Here is an 11,479-nt window from a genome sequence, read left to right on the forward strand (position 1 = left end):
GGCCAAGGGATCAAATCAGAGAGGTATTGGGGGAGGGAGGGTCGGGGGTCAAGGAGACCAAGGTGTGTGTGTGTGTGTGTGTGTGTGTGTGTGTGTGTGTGTGTGTGCGCGCGCGCGCGCGTGTGTCTGTCTGTCTGTCTGTCTGTTTTATTTGTGCTAGCGTGAGCCTGAAGGGAGAGTGGGGGGGATCGGAGCCTCCCATTTCACTCAGCCTCTAACATAAAAGCCCCTTCCTTCCAAACAAGGCTCAGGCCCTGCAGCTGAGCACCCATCCAGCACCCACTAGTCTGCACACGGGGACAGCGCGGGAAGCAGAAAAGGCAAGAAACAGACCTCTTTGTAGACCTCAGAAAGTAGTGACGTTCACTTCCCCACTCGTAGATTTTTCGGAATGGGAGGGGGCAAAATTTTCTTATTTCGAGATAATTTTAGCTGTTCATTAGACCCCCACTTGTTCTGAGATCGTTCTCTCTAAATTTACCGAGTTAAGTCATCTTGTTTTCGCCCATTTGCCATCGAAAGAAGAAGGGGGGATGTCAGTTAAAGGTCAACGAGAAATCCAGAGTCTCAGAGGGGAATTTTGCTGTCCTGCTCCCCTGCGACCCCAGTCTCCGAGTTGTGGAGTAGCGAACCTCATCTCCAAGCCCCCACCTCTTTCTCCCTGCCACCTCATCTCGGCACTCCTCATCCTATCTCTTGCCAGGACCTTTTGACTCACGCGCGGTTTGGGGGCGGGAAGGGAGGATGCGCCGTCTCCTCCCTGCCCCTGCCATTCCAGGTATCTAATAAGCAGCCCACTCTATGCTCCAGGCTAGGGTCCAGGTTCAAAGAAAATCCGAATTCTTTTGACTTGTTTGAAAATTTGGTCAAACCCCGAGAAGAAGCACCGCACTCCGCCTACCAGATCAGGCCAAACCCCACGGTAGAGAGAGGATGCGGGGTCCGAGGGGAGATAGGAAAGCGTTGAAGAGTCTGGGGGCTGTGTACTAAATAGATTGTACCTGCCTCATCATTATCCTGGCTGACGGAGGCTGCCACATCGAAAACGGCCAGAAACGCCCACGGAGGCCCAGGGACCGGACCTCCTGCGGTCCCTGCGAAGAACAAGGTCCTCCTTCAGTACCTCCCTCGCCGAGGTCCTCCTCCCGGCCAGATCAGGCTGTCGAGTTGTTTCCCCACTCGGTCCACAGCACCATGAAGGTTGGACTGGGCGTGCCCTGTTGGGTTCTGGTTTTCTCCCCCTGCTCTGGCCCGCCTCCTTGCCCTCCCCCACTTCCCGGACTTGCCCCCTCCCGCTCCACTTTCAAAGGGGAGAGTCAGGCCCCAGTTTCAGCTCCACTGGCCAAGTTCTAGGGCCCCTTTTCTGGAGCCCCAGGTCCTCCAGTAACCCCAAGATAGCAGGGAAAGAGGTGGTCGGCTCCTGCTGCAGCGAGGAATGGGTTAAAAACATGTGCAGGCTGATCGGCCTGCAGCTCCTCGGTCACTGGCAGTCTGGAGGGAGGAGGGGAAGGGAAGGGGGCAAACTTAAATTTGAAAAATCAGAAAGAAAAAAAAGAAGGGAAGGCAGCAGGGAGTTTAAGACCCGGATTCGTTCTGCAGATGCTGGTCACCGACTGGCCACCTCACTTTGCCAGGACCTAGGCGATCACAAGAAGAGTTTGCATTGTTTCCCAATTCGAGGGTTTTTATCCTGAGCTGGTGGGTCTGTCTTTGCGTGCAATCAACACGCCTTGTAATATGAGAGGTGACACCTTAATCTTGCCAAATATGTGTGGTGCCTTTGGGGAGGTGGGAGGAAAGGAAAGGAGGGGCTGAGGGAAGGAGAGAGCAAGGGTGACAGAACCAGGCAGAAGCAGAGGGTGACAGGTCCACTTTCTCCCTTTCCCTCGAAGGGACAGCCACTGGCCCTCTGTGGAAGAAATTCTTCAGGCAATCTCCCTAGAAAAGGCACAATGCCTTTTCCTTTACTGTTTCCCTTTCTACTTCAGAGGTAAAGGTTCTCTTCTCCTCTCTAAAGAAGACGAGAGACTGCCGTGTCTTCTGGTAAGAAGAGGGTGGCCAGGAAAAGTAGAAAGCTGTATTTAAAAAAAAAAAAAAAAAAAAAAAAAAATAAAAGATTATCGTATGTATTAGAGAGTAATTTTTGGACTGCTCAACACTGTCACTTCCTAAATAGAGAAAGTTCTTAGTGGTAGAGAGAGGTAAAGCAAAGAACAGAACTGGAAGTAAGCTGGTGAGTTCATGCCCCACAGACGGTGCTGGGTATGGAAGTCCATCCAGAACTAGGTCCTTTTTGATTAGGTAATCACCCCTCTCCAAGTTGACTCCGTGGTTACAGCCTTGGCTGTCCATCTGTTGACTGTATTTTTAGGTTGCTGAACTTTCTTTTTCTCTCTGCTGCATCTGAGTGTGGAAGGCCCTGACTCTTGCAAGTGGTTTGTGAGAGCAGAAACTAGATCTAGTGTTTGAAAGCCCCCCTTTGAAATTATTTCCTAGAGCAAATTTCTAGAGCTTGCCTTCTGCCCACCCTTATCTTTTGCAATAGCACCACTCTGTGGTTGAAACACTGAATAGAAACAAAATGGAAATGTTGGAATGAATTATGCCTTTACTTTCTGAAAAGACCGTTTATCTACTTGATGTTTTAGTTAAGTGAACTGTGTGTTGGGGGGCAGTTAGCAGCATGTGGTTAATTCATTGTGACATGTGGACCCACGAAATGAGAGAATTGAGCCGAATGGTATCCAAAGATCCTTTTTTCTCTGTGACCATATATGACAAAAGCCTGGTTATTTTCCCCATGATCATATAGCTAGCCTGGAATGTTTGTTCTCTCTCATTGTTTTCTGCGTTGTTTTTTTTTTTTAATTTCTTTTTCTTTTTCTGTCTTTGAGATTGCTAAGCTATGCTCCCCACTTTAGCTGAGCCTAAAATGTTTGCAAGTTGCCTCTTCTGCTGCTGGAGGGCACTGTGGAGAAGTCTGGCAGAATGGTCGCAGCTTCTTTCTTTTGCCCTACCTCATCCATCCCTGCCCCCAGTCACCCAGACAGCTGCTAGAGCTGATGGAGCCTGAAAGTCTATGTTTCTGAAACAATTAAAGTAAATGATAAAGGTGTTTGCATAGGGACTAGGAACTTAAGAGTCAGGAAAGCCTGCATGCTACCTTGGCTCCTGGCACTCAAAAAATTCCTGGCTGCCCACCCATTACTACATTCATGCATATTAACTGCAGCATTATCAACCAACAGTCACACCAGCTATCATGCCAATTAGCAACTCCCCCCCACCCCCCACCGAATGCTTTCAAGAGTCCTGTGTGAGGCATTTATTTTTTTTTCAAAGTGAGTACATTATTTTTTTTCCAACGGAGTGACTTGTCTGTGTTTACTCAGCAAGCCCAATCTTCCCTAAAATTTATATCATCTCATGAAAGCACAGCTTTGCTGTTATCAGCATTGATCTCTAAATAGAGCAGGGATCCTAGAGATCAAGTTCTATCAGCCTCTGTGACACTACTCTACATTTAATAGTTGAGAAAACTGAGGCTCCAGCCTCTCCATGACCTTCCTCAGGGAAACAGAAAAAACATAGTAACAGATCAGGAACTAGAACTCATAGAAAGAGTGGATTTCGGAGTCATATAGACCTGGATTCCATGCTGCCTTCTTCACCTATTAGCTGTGTGTCTTTGGACAGGTTCCTGAACTTCTCAGAAGCCATCTGTAATTGGCAGAAACAATGCCAACCTCATAGGAGGATTATGAGAACTGAATGAACTTATTTATTTAAAACACTCAGCATGGTGCCAGACACAACGGAAACATTAACTCTCAACTAACAGTCCTTAAACTGAAAACACTGCCACCCCACTGGTAAGAGATCTCAGCCTTTAGAAAGAAACTTGACTCTGGAATATCCTGTTTGTCATTTGTAAGCTGTTAAACATTTTATTAATGTAACTTTGTGGGTATGTATTTTCCCCTTTGGACAAAGACAGAAAGAAATGAGCGGAATGAAGTAGTTGACATATTTAGAATTTATGTACACTCCTAATGTGGACCTCAAAGAGCCTGGACAGCATCGTTGAAGGATTTCAAAATCTCATCTTATTCATTCTTTACCTCTAAGGCAGAACCCTCTCATCACTTAAAAGGAAATTCCATCATGTCCTTCAACTCTAAGCAGATTGCCTAGTTTATCATTGGTTCGTTGTTATTGCTAATTATGTTCTAGCACTTACATCGAACAATATGACGAATTACATTGAACAACAATGGATCAACTCATTTTGTGAAACAGCATATGCATTCATAATTATGTTTCAAGAAATTACCCATAATGAAAGAAGGCATATATTCCTACGACACAGGTGGATATAGAAATCATAATAAAGTCTCCTGTTTCACCAGTCATGACATGAATTCCTAACCACACCATAAATTAACTGTATGCTACACCAAACTCCACTCATAAAAAAAAAAAAAAAATGACATTAAGGTTTCCTAGGAAACTAATGCATTTCCAAAGGGAATAGGCCTCAGGAGACAAAAAGGATAGGGAAAGGGTGGGGGTGGGGAAGTGAAGAAAAAGAAAAAAACATTCGATTAGACCCATGTGACATAAACAAAATATTTCATGGAGAGGAACTCGTAAAGTTTTATTACCTGGGCTCGACATAGATATGGCATTGCCATTAATTCCATCTTCAGGCAATAAAATACTCAATAGGCTATCGCTCTCATCACGTACGCCAGCATTTCATAGTTCAGGTTCAGATTTGCAAATGTTGGGAGTAACCGGTCCCTTCCATGCCGTGTCCACTCACCAGCCAGCTGTTTCCTGAGCCCTCCGCAGTTGCATTTAGACATAACCAAATGTTGAGATGAACATGAAAATTAGGATCAATTTAGATATTTCAAAATAAGCAGACGCTTTTGAACTTAGGGACTCTGAGAACCATGGAGCAGGTACATTAGCCTCAGGAGAAGTCTGGGGCCCTAAGGCCGGACTAACAGAGTCCAGGTCCAGTTTCCAAACCCCAGCTTGGTGGTCTTTTCATTTCATCTGGGGAAGGGTCTGGATTCTAGACATTGAATGTTTAGGAAGAAATGGGAGATGGTAGGTGTTGCTTAGGCTTCAGTTTATGCTGTAAGAACACTGAGTAATCGTGAAAGACAATGCTATCCATAAAATCATCAGGGAGCTGGAGATGGACAGCTTTGGGAGCTAGGGAAGGCGCTAAACTTCTCAATTCTTTGGTTATACCCTGTGTATAGGGGGCTTACCCTTATCTTCTTATATAACTGGGAATATAAATAAAGAAACAAAGAAACACACTAACTTGAATTAGTGTGTTTGAATCAGTTGGAGGTTTTATATAATCTGCTCTCCTCCACCTTCAGTAGCCCCAGAGTGATATCGCTGAATGAGAAGTCCAGCTTGATTACAAGCTATTGCCAGATGACTTCTCTGTGCAAAGCACGGTGAGTTGCCCTCTCGTTTCCATGGCAGCAGTGTTCCTACCCATTACTGCTGGAGCAGTCAGTGTGAGGGAAGCCTGCCTTTTGCACTTTCTGTGGCCTGTTGGAAAAAGGACACAAGATACAAGTTCATGGCTGAAAAAGCCAACTGAAAAACCAGTGCTATTTCCATTCCACAATTTCTTCTACTGGGTTTTAAAGTCATTTGGGGGTTTGCCTCTGGTTGGAGACTTGGGGTGGGATTAAGGATTAGAAAAGTCTTCTGGCTACACCCTCCATTTAATACCCCTACTGGGTAGTAAGGGATGGGGAGAGTCTGGGAAGTAAGTGTTTATCAATGTAAAGGTGGAGCTTTTCCGAGGATCTAGGGCTAAGTAGGATGGGAATCCAGTCTTCTTACCCCTAATTAGGAGCCCTGTCTGGCCTAGCCATGCATAGAACAGTGATGTATAATAAATAACATGTCCTATGAGTACTCTCCTCCCACACATCTCTCCTCAGAATTTGATCCTGGGGAGACATAGCAAAGGTCACTCATCCATCCTTTTGTCCCTAAGACCAATTTTTACTTACCACTAATAAGACGGGTGTTAAGTTGGTGGGGTGGGGTGGGAGGCAAAGAAGGTTCATTCTATTATCCATGTCTCCTGGCAAACATTCTTCTCTCCACTGCAGTGGTCTAGGAAAACTAAGAAAAGAGTGATTAATTAATCACCGAGTCTTTTACTTTAAAGACTTTGTACCCAGAGTTCCCACAAAACAATAAAAAGGGATGTTAACAGTTTTTGGAGGCCAAGAAAAGCTGAGTTCAAGTTAAAATAAGCTTATATACCTCTACTATCCCCAATATACACAAACATATACAAATATATCCATGCAGCCACCCCATCTGATGGTTTGCTTTATTTATCAGCCAATTCACTAACAGTTCTACCCCTGTTCCCACCCTGAGCTGCCCTCAGACCCCATTCAGAATGCAAAAAAGGCTCAAAAAACAAAATGTACCCAAGCTGGGGTCTCCTAGAGCCATAAACACCCAGCACAGGGAGGAATATTAGCAGGTGGGAACTGTCTTTACAGATCATCATCATCATCATCATCATCATCATCATCATCAGTAACATGTATTGAGTGCTTACTGAAACATACAATGTATATAATATTAGCATTATATATGTTGCATGTTTTAAGTACTGTATGTTATATATGTGTATACACATGTGTGTACATATACCATCATGTACGTGTGTGACATTCATGCAGATGTCTCTTCCTCTACACATGTGCGCGCAGACACACACACACACACACACACACACACACACACAGGCCTTAGCACTAGACTAGGAGATGGAATTCATGTCTGAGCTCCTGGATGATCTTAGGCAACTTGCCTCTCCCCTCTTAGACCTCAATTTTTTAAATCTGTAAAGTGGAGGTAATAATAGTGCAGATTTTTAAAAGTGAGGCATAAAGAGTTTACATAACATGGCCAAAGATATACGGGTAAGAACGAGTGGCAAAACAGAGGTTTGAACTTCAACCGCCTGTTCCTGCTACACCATCCAACTTTGAGAGAGTGGCATTTTTACAGATGAGAAAACCAAGGCCTCGGCGAGGACAACAAACTTAACCTAAGATCTCTCAGAGGAGCTCGGATGTGAGCCAGGTCTCCTGTCTCTAGTCCAGGGCTAAGACCAGCAGTAGCAATATCGCAATATCTGTATAGTCAATTCTCCTGAGCGTGTTTGTCATAGGCGGGGTGAGGAGAGATATGGATGTTGGAGTAGAATAGGATCAGATGCCTCTCTGGGCCCCTTGTATGACTTTCTAGGAGAATGCAACTTACACCAGAGCAGTGACTTGGTACATGGAAGAAGGACGGATTTCAGCACCTACCTATCTCCTCTGCAGGTTCTTTTGTCAGAACACACATATATGACTACATGACAGCCCTGGGTAAGATAGCTCCCACAAGCAGCAGGGCAAAGTCACACGGTGCCAAGTTATTAAGAAATTCTTCCGAGGAGGCAGGCCATTGGCTTGGTTCCAAAGATTAAAAGGCCTCTAATCAAAACTACAAGTGTTTGCAAAATCAAGATATACAGGGGAAAGTTAAACCTTGAGTCTCTAATTAGTAATAAGTCTGTAAATGCCCACTCAGAAACTACAGAACCCTAGATTAGAACATTACGGGCAATCGATGTTTTGTTACATATGTTTCATTTGAATCCCATTAGTCACAAATGTACATTCATGCAAATGTCTCTTCCTCTAGCATACACATAGACTTAAATGCCACTTAGAGCTCAGACTCAGCATGCAAGCCAGTGTTCAAAACCTGCCTGTGAATGAGCTTTAAAATCAGGAGCTGCTGCCAAGATAGTAATGAGGCATCAGATTTGTATTTCACTGCTCTACCATGTCTAGCCTCTCTGCCTCCAAACAAGGACAAGAGCATTTCACTGGTCCTTCACCCACTGCTTAAAAGGTCTTTTGCCAGAAGTTTTCCACAATGAGTCCAAAGATAGAATTTAGCTCCTTCAGAGCAAATAGAAAAAATAAGTTGCAAATGATGACAGTGATTATCTTTCCACCTGTATCGATCTCCTCAGTTGACTTTATGGACATCTTAAAAATAAAGTAAATAAAAGAAATACACAGCAAAGTTGGAAATAGCTTTCTATATATAGAAATTAATAAGCCAAAACTATGTCTTTTTCCCAGGGTTAGTAGAGAGTCCATGGTTAAGATGAGAAAAGAATCATAATTGGCAGGAAATTCACAGTATGAATCACTAGTCCACACTCTATATCTCAAATTGGAACACAGGTACTGACTACAATCTAGAATCAATGAATGAATGAATGACTTCAGTTCTTTCAGAGTTGGAAGGAGCCTGCGATTCCCCTAGTCCAACCCCTCCTTTATGGCGGAAGTTATTAAGACCCAGGAGAAAGAAGGAACGTGTACTAGAGATCACACAGATAGTGAGACTCATCAGTGAGACTCATCAGTGAGTGTGTGGAACCCCATCTCCCAACTCCCAGGATGCTGCTCGTTGTCTGCCTTCCCTATACAACCCCAGGAAATAGCCACATCACCTAACTTCCTTCTGGAAATGTTCCATTTCCCTCCGATTCCTTCCCTACTTTTTCTTCTTTCCTCTATTTTGTTACTTTAACTTATTTTAATCTTTTATTTCCTTTACTTTGTTCCTATTGTGCTCTTCTGGCAAAAGAAGAGAAAATCACCACGCCAAAAAGGAAGGTTTCAGTAGGAACTGGGAAAGAGTTTTAATCACAGCAGAGGTTAAAGGACAGCTGTAAAAGTAAAATTGGTACTTTTCCTATTTTTGATGACATAAGGTTGGTTCTTTCTGGGGAGAGAGGATTAATTGAAGGGACTCTATTTTTCAACAACATTATAGATAACATCTTAAGATTCTCACCTGAATTAATTGCCCCTCATATCATTCTTGCTTTTTCATCTTTTTTTTTGTATGAAAGATGGCAAAAAGATCTATTTTGCTAATGTTTCTTTAGTAGAATTATTTATTCTTTTTATTGCAATAAAGTAAAAAAGCAAAAAAATAAAACCGAGGGTCAAATTCTTTACTCTTTTATTTACCTCCTAATTCCTTCCTTGTGAAAGAACGGACACCAATATATATGTCCTTGGCATCATGGATCTCAGGAGCCTAGGAGCATCCAATAAATAGAAATTGAAAGAGTCATGATGTAAATGAAAATGTGACTGTTCTACAAGACTCCAAGGGGTAGAATGAGGATTGACAGGTAGAATTTACACGGATGACTCATATGTGGGATATAAAACTGAAAGCAACAAACAAACAAGACAAACAAAAACTCATAGACATGGACAGCAGTCTAGTGGTTACCAGAGGGAAAGTGGGGAAGAGAGAGGTAAATAGGGTAAAAGGGGTCAAGTATATGGTGATGGAAGGAGATTTGATTTTGAGTGGTGAAAATACAATGCAATATACAGGTGATGTATTATTGAACTGTACACTTGAAACCTATACATTTTTATTAACCAATGTCACATCAATAAATTTAATTTACAAAATTACCAAAGTAAAAAAAAAAGGTGATGGTTCTGACACAGAGAGTTTCCAAAAGTCAAATCAATTGCCTCTATAACTAATGAGTTGTTCTCTGTCACTGGCATAGGACAACCTTGAAACAGTGCTGTGGAAGGGTTTCAGATTTGGATGGGTGGTTGAACAGTTAAGATCCCTTCCAAACTTGAGCTATCACAGTATCAATGATACAATCACTTTAGCAAGTAGGTACTTTCTCAAAGCATAATATTGGTACCACTGATAGATATATTAATATTATTTTTGTGGCACATTGATAAACATTAAATTTTTTTTAAAACATTTTTATTAGTTTCAAGTATATAGTACATTGGTTAGACATTTATATAGTTTATAAAACGATCCCCCTAATTGCTCTTTCTCTCCTCTTTCTACCTAGCCAATACTTTAATGCTAACATAGTTATATTTAACTTGCTTTAACTATCAATTCTATTTATGGTGATACAAAACTTCCTTTAAAAATACATTTACTGGAGACTTTCACTTCTGGTATGGCAGACCAAATTGTAATATACCAATCTTTCCACCAAAAATACCTAGAAAATCTGGAAAAAATATTTTTAAAAAACCATTTATAGGTTCTACTTTAGTGTATGGCTGCATACGCCCTTTCATACCAACCCTCCTACATATAACAACTATATACTGGGGACCAGAGAATGAACAAAAGCAGGCATATTTTGGAGGGGGAGCTGATATTTCAAAAAGGAAAAAAAGATGGGGTGAGTTTGCTTGATTTTTTTTTTTTTTCAGTTTTTAGCTTGAGGGCAGGCCACTGGCTACATGAGGTAGCAAAAACTTACAGATATAGAAAGTGAAATAGACAATTCCTGGTGATAGTTTCAGATTTTAATATACCTGCTTAAGCAACTAGCAGAACAAATAACCAAAATGCCAGTAAAGATAAAAATGACACTATCAACCACCTTGATTTAATTACTGTTTGTAGAGCTATACCCAATAAATGCAGAATACACATTCTTATTACATACACGTGGTATGTTTACTAAGACAGACCATATGCTGGGTCATAAAACAAGACCCATTAAATTTAAAGAATGAAACCACACACAGAGTACATTCTCAAAAATGGAGTAATATTAGAAATCAATAACAATGAAAGGTCTAGAAACCCCTAAGTAATTAGAAATTAAACAACACATGTTTAGCTACTCCACAAGTCAAAGAAGAAATCGCATGGGAAAGTAGAAAATATTCTGACCTCTATGACAATGAAAATGCAACATGTCAAAATCTCTGCGATGCAGATAAAGCAATCTTAGAGGAAAAATTGTTGCTTTAAATGCTTATATTAAAAAAGAATAAAGGTCTAAAAATCAATGACCTAAGGTTCCACCTTCAATATCTAGAAAGAGAAGAACAAAGTAATTCAAAACAAAATAGGAAGAAGAAAATAATAAATATAAGAGAAGAAATAAAAGAAATAGAAATTAATAGAGCTAAAATTTGTTCTTAGGAAAGATCAACAAAATTGATTACCTCCTAGCTAGACTGGTTTAGAAAAACGAAAGAGAAAAAAAATTAGCAATATTAGAAATAAAAGAAAGAGGTATCACTCAGATCCTACTGATTGATGTTAAAAGGAAAACTTGGGACTATCATGCAAAGAATTTCATGCAATAAATTTAACAACTTAGATGAAATAGACAAATTATTTGAGCTAACAAATGATCAAATATCTGAATAAATTTTTACCTTTTATTAGAAATATTAGAAATATTTCTAATAAATATTAGAAAAATTGAATTTGTTATTATAAACTTTTCTACCAATAAAACAATAGGAAAACATGGTTTCACTGATAAATTTTATCAAAATTTAAGGAAGAAACAGCATTAGACTTAAAACCCTTC

Source organism: Pteropus vampyrus, unplaced genomic scaffold (assembly GCF_000151845.1).
Source record: "Pteropus vampyrus isolate Shadow unplaced genomic scaffold, Pvam_2.0 Scaffold116, whole genome shotgun sequence".
Taxonomy (NCBI): domain Eukaryota; kingdom Metazoa; phylum Chordata; class Mammalia; order Chiroptera; family Pteropodidae; genus Pteropus; species Pteropus vampyrus.